Here is an 8,452-nt window from a genome sequence, read left to right on the forward strand (position 1 = left end):
GGTATATGAATGGCCCCTTTCCTCATGACCTTCAAGTCTTATTCAAACATTGCCTTCTCTAAGTACCAACTCTTACTCCTTTGCTTAAAACTTTATACTCACTTCTTGCTTCTCTTCTCTACTGTGAGTTTCTAAATCCCCTGGTCTCTAATTTTCCATAGCGTTTCTCACCTGTCCACATACTGGATTATTTATTTATTTTAACTGGATGATGGATTTATTTAATGCTTATTATTTATTTTATTTATTTTCCTGTCTCCCACATTAAAGTGCAAGTGCCACAGGGAAGCGACTTTCATTCGTTTTGTTCATTGTTGCATCCCTTTGGGTTTTGAAAGGTGCTGGCATGTATTAGATGCTCAGCACATGTTTACTGAGCAAACTAGATGAAATATTTATGAAGTAATGTCTAAAAGTCAAGTGTTGTTATAAGTTCTAGGGATATGGCAGTGAATTCCACTGTCTCTGCCTTCTTGGCTCTGACATTTGTAATGGGAACTCAGTGTACAGCAGTACAACTGCAGAATGGGCACCATTATGCATGGGGGCTGTAGCATGATGGGGTTGCCACAGCAGCTCCAGTGTTCAGAGGTAGAGAAGAACACCTCGTGGAGGCCCTGAGTAAGGACAGAGCAGGTTGTGGAAGGCCTGGTGTGCAGGAAAGACAAGCTTCCAGAAAACAGAGTCTTGCATTGCATACAAAAGTATGCGGATTATAGGGAAAAAAGTGATCACAAGGAAGAAAGAATGTGCGAATCAAAGAAGAAGGATGCCTAAATAAGCAGCATACAACAAAGACTCCATATATCCGTGGCTCAACGGCATGATGATTTACTAAGTCTACAGTGGGGAGTGAGGTCTTGGGTGGACATTCAGGATTCCCTCAGCAGTCCAGTCTCCTCTCTCTGTTCCATCATCCTCTGTCCTCCTCATCACCTCCCAGAAGGAGACAGAAGGAAGGGCAATGTGAGTTTCTCCCAGCTGAGGAGAAGGTGGAAGTTCTCACGAAGGAGATCTTTATTGCATGGCTGAGATGGAGTCCTACAAAATCTTTCAGTCCTGGGCATTGCCACCACAGAGAACTCCGCCATGGGAAAACGTGGGTCAATTGCAATTCATCAGAAGAAGGCCCACTGTTAAAACTCAGAATGCAATTCCTCCCAGACCAAGGATGTCTGGGAAGAAGGACTGGTAGTTAAAATTGTACTGTCTGCATAATTTGATATCGTTAGTTCTTTGTATTTGGCTAGATGTTTAATAAATATGCTTATAACTTCATCCCTAATATGGTTGCATCTTTCGATTTCTACTGTTTCAAGTTTCAGTATAGAAACATGAATCACGGATTGTCTGAAATACCAATACCAAAATCTCTCCCTCTGATTGATGGGAAATAAATATTTGTATGTTGAGGAGTGATTACAACAGAGAAAGATTTCATAGGAACAAAATTGGTGTCCCCAGGAGGGATGGCTGGAGTTTCAGGCTGAACAGGTGTTTTGGTAGTCAGCTGACTAGCACTCATGATGTGGAATATTGGTTGTCTTCATGCCTTTTGAGTAAACACAGTGCAAGAAATTAAGACAATTTTGACCCATCTTTCAGATCAGCTTTAGGGTATCCTTATAAAGGGGATTAGAAATCATTTGTTTTTAAATTTACTTGAGTTTCAGTATTTTAAACAGACAAGGGGTAAATGAACAGTGAAAAGTGAGCCTGTCCCTACCCCAGACCATTAGATCCCTAAACCACCAGACTTCTAGTACCTCTGTCCAGGGCATCAGTCTGACCAGTTTCTTGTATAAGAAAAAGACATATAAAGCTTCTTCTGTGTTCTCCATGCCTTTTGATGACATACTATTATTTGCTATAGTTGATGCATGGAAGCACTTATGCTTTAAATTTCCAATGAGATTCTTACCCCTTGAGAGAAGGAACAATGGTTATTGTTTTTTTTTTACCCATAAATGCATGCATTTATTCACTCAAAAACTATATCCTGAGCATTGCTGAGTCCTGGGCACTAGGCTAGACTTTGGGGAAACGTGTGGAGGACAAGACCTCTATCCTCCGGCAGCATTGGTCTGGTGAGGGACATTTTTATTTGTGATTGTGTCCAGTGCCATATCTTGTGCATTATAAAAACTCAACACATGGTTGTTGACTTGTTGACTTTATGTATCCTCAGTGGTTCCTTAAAATGTCATATCAATTGTGGTATAGCAGTAAAAATATTTTTATTTTTAAAAAAATTTCTTTAAGATTTATTTATTTATTATTTGAAAGAGTTACGTAGAGGCAGAGGCAGAGAGAGAGAGAGAGGTCTTCCATCTGCTGGTTCACTCCCTAAATGATCACAACAACTGGAGCTGGGCTGATCTGAAGCCAGGAGCCTGGAGGTTCTTCCAGGTCTTCCACTTGGGTGCAGGGGTTCAAGGACTTAGGCCATCTTCTTTTCCAGGCCATAGCAGAGAGCTGGATTGGAAGTGGAGCAGCTGGGACTTGAACCAGTGCTCATATGGGATGCGGGCACTGCAGAGAGTAGCTTTACCCACTATGCTACAGATTTGGCCCCAGTAAAAATATTTTGAACAATGTAAGCTCATGTCTTTTTAACTTATTGTTGTATTTATTGTATTTTATTTATTTATTTTTATTTGAAAAAATGGTGGAGGGAGGGATGGAGAGAGAGAGAGAAATATCTCATTTGCTGGTTTACTCCCCAAATGCCTGAAATAGCTGGGGCTGAACCAGGCAAGGCCAGCATCCTGGAACTCAACACAAGTCTCCCACATGCATGACAGGGATTCAACTACTTAAGCCATCGCTTGTTGTCTCCCAGGATATGCATTAGTAGGTAGCTTGAGTCAGGAACTGGAGCTGGGACTCAAACCCAGGTACTTCAACATGGGATGTGAGCATTCCATGTGGTGTCCCCCCCCCCCTTTTTTTTTTTTTAAAGATTTATTTACTTATTTATTTGAAAGGTAAAGTCTCTCTCTCCGCCCTCTTTCCTCCTTACCTCCGTCCTTCCCTCCCTCCCTCTCTAACACACACACACACACCCACACACACACACAGTGAGAAGAGAGAGCTATCTTCCATCCTCGGGTTACTCCCCAAATGGCCCTAATATCTGAGAATGAGCAAGCATAAGCCAGGAACCAGGAACTCCATCAGGTCTCTTACATGTGTGGCAGGGATTCAAGTACTTAAGCCATTACCCACTGCCTCCCAGCCACATTAGCAGGGAGCTAGATTAGAAACAGAATAGTCAGGACTCTAACCAGCACAGTGATATGAGATGTGAGTGTTGCAAGCGCCAAATGCCTGCTGTATTCAATCGTTTTCAAATGAACAATGATGACAGAATTTTCTTTCTTTCTTTTTTTTAGGGAACTCTGACAACAGCCAAGCATCAATGCCCATCTATTGTGAACAGAAAAACAGATGCATTTAAGAAACGCCAGAAAAGTAATGGCCAAGTCAGGAATAGAGTGTGGGCCTCCTGACTTGCAATTTAAAGCTTTATGTCCTCAGTCACGCTAGTGGATAAAATTAGATCTGAAGTCCCACCTTTCTGCGAAAGATGTGAACTTTAATTAGGTACAATCACACATGGTATGGGAGAGATTTAAGGTCTTAAATTTCCTAAAAATGATAATGAATCAGATTCCAAAATTAGCTTGTTAAATGCTATTCTTAAATTAAAAAGATAGTAGCAGAGGATGATGGGTTGCTTTTCCTGTTGTGGGGAGGGGAGGGGAGGTGTTCCTGTGCTGTCTGTGTGGGAAGGCCTCACCAAGCAGGGCCTAACTGTATTTATCAAGCCTCTGCTCGTTCATCTCAACCCCATTCTTAGAGTTTGGAAATGAGATCCAATTTCCGACTGCCCATGAATTATTTAGGCTTTTGTATCTTTTTGAGCAAACCGAATTGGAAACATTCAATCCTATGTTACACCAGTTAAAGTTCAAATCATTTCATTTCATGAAGAATTCTGGCTAAATTTTTCATAAGGCAGAGAGTTGAGGCCTTTAATTATTAAAATGATTTTGGGTTACTTGTGTATCTTAAATCCAAGCTATTCCACAAATTTCAGATGTTTGTTTCAAAAAAGTCTCTAATATTTGGAATGAATAAATTTATTTTATAATAAAAACCCAAGTTGAGTACAGATTGGAAACCCCAGGAGAGCCCAGGCTAAATTCACACTCAGCCTGAGCTGATCAAGTCCCCAGAGCATCAAAGGGAGTGGATAACCTTAATTCATAAGGCAGAAGAATTTGTGTATAGGTATAAGGAGTTTGGCATTTTATTTATTTTTTCAGTTGGGCATTTTAAATGGAGTAGGTTGAGCAGAAATTCTCCAGATCATAAAGAGGACAGGCTCTTCACAGTTCTGCTAGTGCTGGTTTCAAAGTTATAAAGGCCTTGATATTGAAAGGTTAGACTTGTTCCCACTGTTGATGCTCAGGCTTCCTAGGTATGCAACATGTTCTTGTCTTTATGGCAACAAGTAATGATCAGAAAGCTTCAGGCTGACTGCTTGTCATAGGAATATCTATCACTCTTGTTGTTGTTTGTAGAATTCCCATCATACTTGTTTCTAGAGTCAGGGATAGGAAGGTAAAATGGCCAAGTGGTGGCCTATGATGCTGCATCTTCACTAACAGCCTTACGTGGTTTGGGAGAAGTATCAACACCTGTTTGTTGTGGCAGGAAGGGTCAGAGTAATGAGCAGGTACTATGGTGAAATCAAAGATATGAAAATGGATTTGGGCCAAACAATCATAATTATCATTGTGGTGACTGACTCAGAGGTCCAGAGAATGACAGGGACTCTTCCTTCATTTCCTCCAGCCTTTCCTCCTCCCCCGCTACTCATCACATATAATGGACGAATGAGAGGCCCTCCTTGTTAACAAGTTCCTCCCCTGAGTGCATTACCAGTGACCCATGAGAGGAGAGACCAGCAATTCCCCAGGGGTATCCTTGGGAAGAAGGCTGATATTTTGTGGTACAAATGGAGAAGCAGTCTGGATAAGAACTGAGATTGGAGGTGGGAGGAAAACCTAGAGTCGAGTATTCTCTCCAACATACAAGACAAAGTCAAGCCCAAGGAAAGCAAATGCGCTTGGCAGCCCTAGCCTCTAATAACATAAATGGCTTATTGGCCCATGTACTATGCTAAGTGTTTGACAGGTAGCACCTCATTACATTCTTACAACATACATGAAGTAGGCGTCATCCTTTATCTCCACTTGATAGATAGGAAAACCAAGATCCACAGAGAATAACTTTCCTAACACTATGTATCAAGAAAAGACAGAAACCAGAATCCACATTTAGATGTGGTCTTCTTGTACAACTACTCTGCCATTCTGCATCTCCAGAAAATGCCTTCTCCCCAATCCCAGGATGGCTCCAGAGAGAGCCCCCAGGTCTGGACAGGTCTCTCAGAGGCATCAGCTGGCCAGCTGGAGCTCCAGGCCACTCTTTTGCCTCCAAAGGAATCAAAGATGACTGGGTACGGATTCCGAATATGTGTGTTTTGTTCGCATCATGGGAATTGTTTTATAGAATATATGGACTTCTGTTATTCAGCATAGGTTATGCCACTGTTTGAAGAGCAAAGTTTGCCAGACCTCCATTTTTGCAGCTCCAAAAATTCCTATGCGGTTGCCATCAGGTTGTTATTTTAATATCACAGTCAGTCATATATAATGTTACAGCAAAACACACCTGACATGCTCATTAAAACAAATATCACATTTGCATAATCACTGTCAATAGAAAGACACATACATGGGAGGCAGCTGGAAAGCTAATGAAGTTTGTTCAGGCAGCAACACTCTCCTTGATATACACATGTCCCAGGAACTTTTAAATATTTATTAATTTTTTAAATTTTTTTTTTTGAGAGAGAGAGAGAGAACTTCCATCTGCTGATTCACTTCCCCAAATGCCTACAATACTGAGAGCTGAAGCCCAAGGCTTGGAGCCAGAGAGTCAATTCAGGTATCCCTGGGTGGCAGGGACCCAACTACCTGGGCTATCATCCACCATCTTCCAGGGTCTTCATTATTAGAAAGCTAGAAATAGACCAGGGATTCAAACCCAGACACTCTATTATAGGATGTGGGCATCCCAAGGAGCATCTTAATTGCTGTGCCAAATGCCCACTTCAAATCCCAGGAACTTCCTTGGGATGCTACAACCTCTGCGTGCCTTCCTCTCCTTGCTTCCTGTAGAAGTGCCTAGAGTAGTCCTGTGAACTGGAAGACTGTAGAGGGGTTAGAAGGAGCAGTCTGATGACAATTGAAGCCAAGTTGTGAGACAAAGTGCTGTTGTTGGAAAGAAAAGAGGATTTAAGAGAGGAATATTACTAGATCGGAGTGGGGTGAAAAGAGGGCCTTTCAGGCAGGGCTGTCATCTGATGTGATGGCTGGTTACAAGGATTTGAAGAAGGGATTTATTCAGTGCTGGTCCTGGGGGCAGAATGGAGGCTGCCAAACCAGGGCTGATCACAGTGGAACAGGCTGGAATGTCCAAGGCCTGCAGTTGACTACATTGATTGCCAGGGGTAGGGAGTGTAGGAAAGTCTAGTATATTCACAGCGCACCCTGATTACCACAGTGCTCTCATTTGGTCTTTCCAACCCCTCTGAGAGACAGATGTTTTCACACCCTTTTTGCATAGGAGGACTCCAATGCCACAAACAGGAAACAACCTGCCTGGGCTCACAGAGCCAGCAAATGCCAAAATGAGTACTGGAGCCTTAGAACCCCTGACTGACCGTTAAGACCAAGCAGGTGGTGGTGGGGTGTTCTAACAGGTATGCAGAGAAGTGCTGCTTTGAGGGGTGTGGGAAGCTCTAGCAGCAAGAAGTGGAGGCCCTGCTAAGGCATTAGGATTTAGTGGTAGGTCTTGTGTCTCTAGAGGGACCCCTAGTGGTAAGTAGGCATCTCAGGATCGCATAACCAGATGAACCTGTGGCCAAGGCAGGGAGAATGTCTGATAATATATGGTACCAAGCAATTTTAACAATCCAGGGAAGGCAGGATTATGACTTCCATTTAAAAGATTGGTTCAGCATCGGGGCAGGGCTGGAACTACTGTGGGTGGTAGTGAAGTGGAATCTGCTGTTGGGGCAGGAATGTAAGCAGATCATCCATGACCAAGGAGAGGATGGGGATTGATCTCCACAAAGCCACTGCTTAGCAATGAAACCAGTTGCCTTGTATAATAGGCGGAATACAGGGATAGCCCTGGGTGGGGGAGAAGTGGGAGATTACATGGCATCAGAGGTCCTTTCCAAATCACATCTATAATTCCAAAAATGAAGTGCTGCTGGTATGATATTCTTTATCAGAGAGCTTATTAAGTACCTATAAGGTGCCTTATCACACCTTCTGCACCCCAAACACTGCCAGGTTCCCCCAAGGGTCTCTCACTTTTTCCCCAAACAGTTCCTGTGATGGCCATAGATAGACTCCTGTCCTGACCACAGTTATATGTGAAAGCTGATAGCCCCGCTCCATCAGCTATGGCTACTGATGTGTTAGCTGTCTGTAGGGCAATGCGTGCTGAGCCTGGTGATAACCTGTGTCCAGTGAGTTGCACCAGGGTGAGGACCACACCCAGGTTGCTCACTGCTGAATTCTCAGCACTAGTTTCAGAGTCTAGTACATAGTTAAGTGATTGTAGGCAAATGAATCAATGAATAATTTGCACAGTTGTCAAAGAGGAAGTTGGCATTATTTCTAAGATCATTTTATCATATTTAAGGAGCTTCTTGAAATAAGACCCTGTGCCTCCAAAAAACATAGGCAACTTTGGCCCATTTTGTGAATTGGGAAAGAACACATAAGCTGTCATACCTAGGATAGGCTTCCAGGTTAGTCCCTATAGGTTTGAACTGATTTACAGACCTTCTCTTTGTGCTCCAACACCTAGCATAGTCTCTTGGATGTAGAATGTGATCTACAAATGCCTGTGACTGTGACTAAGTACCCAAAGTCCTTGCAATGGGGCAGCTTTATGTGTTCAGTGGTTTCCTGGCACAGACCTTGAGGACATGGTATAATAAAGCTGTAGGGTTTGTTAGGAGTATGAATCATGAATGCTCCTCCTAGGTTTTACTAGAGTATAAGTTCTCTACTGAGGAGTACTATCCCAGGGGACATAGAAATGCACTGTAGCTTTTTTTTTTTTTTTTTAAACAAAGTAGTTTGGGTCTTTAACAGAAGCTTGCTCAGAATTCAATCTTTGTTTCTTAAGACATGATTCATTCAAGTGTTCTTCTTGTGACTTCCCTTTATCTAAGATTTAAATAAATATATTTATATATTTATCTTATTTGAAAATCAGAATATAACAGAAGGAGAGACATAGAGGGAGCCAGCGGTAAGCCAGGTGGAAGCCAGGCACCAGGACTCCATCTGGGTCT

At 42.5% G+C, this 8,452-nt stretch overlaps 1 long non-coding RNA gene across 1 annotated transcript in view; it reads left to right on the top strand.

Moving 5' to 3' along the window:
• The window catches only part of LOC133758401 (uncharacterized), a 38,309-nt gene extending 34,729 nt beyond the window's left edge, over nucleotides 1-3,580 (top strand). The window contains exon 3 of the long non-coding RNA XR_009865796.1: nucleotides 3,396-3,580. This is a non-coding gene — a long non-coding RNA (uncharacterized LOC133758401). The remainder of the gene's footprint in view (nucleotides 1-3,395) is intronic.
• Nucleotides 3,581-8,452: the final 4,872 nt, after the last annotated feature.

Source organism: Lepus europaeus, chromosome 4 (genome assembly GCF_033115175.1).
Source record: "Lepus europaeus isolate LE1 chromosome 4, mLepTim1.pri, whole genome shotgun sequence".
Classification (NCBI taxonomy): domain Eukaryota; kingdom Metazoa; phylum Chordata; class Mammalia; order Lagomorpha; family Leporidae; genus Lepus; species Lepus europaeus.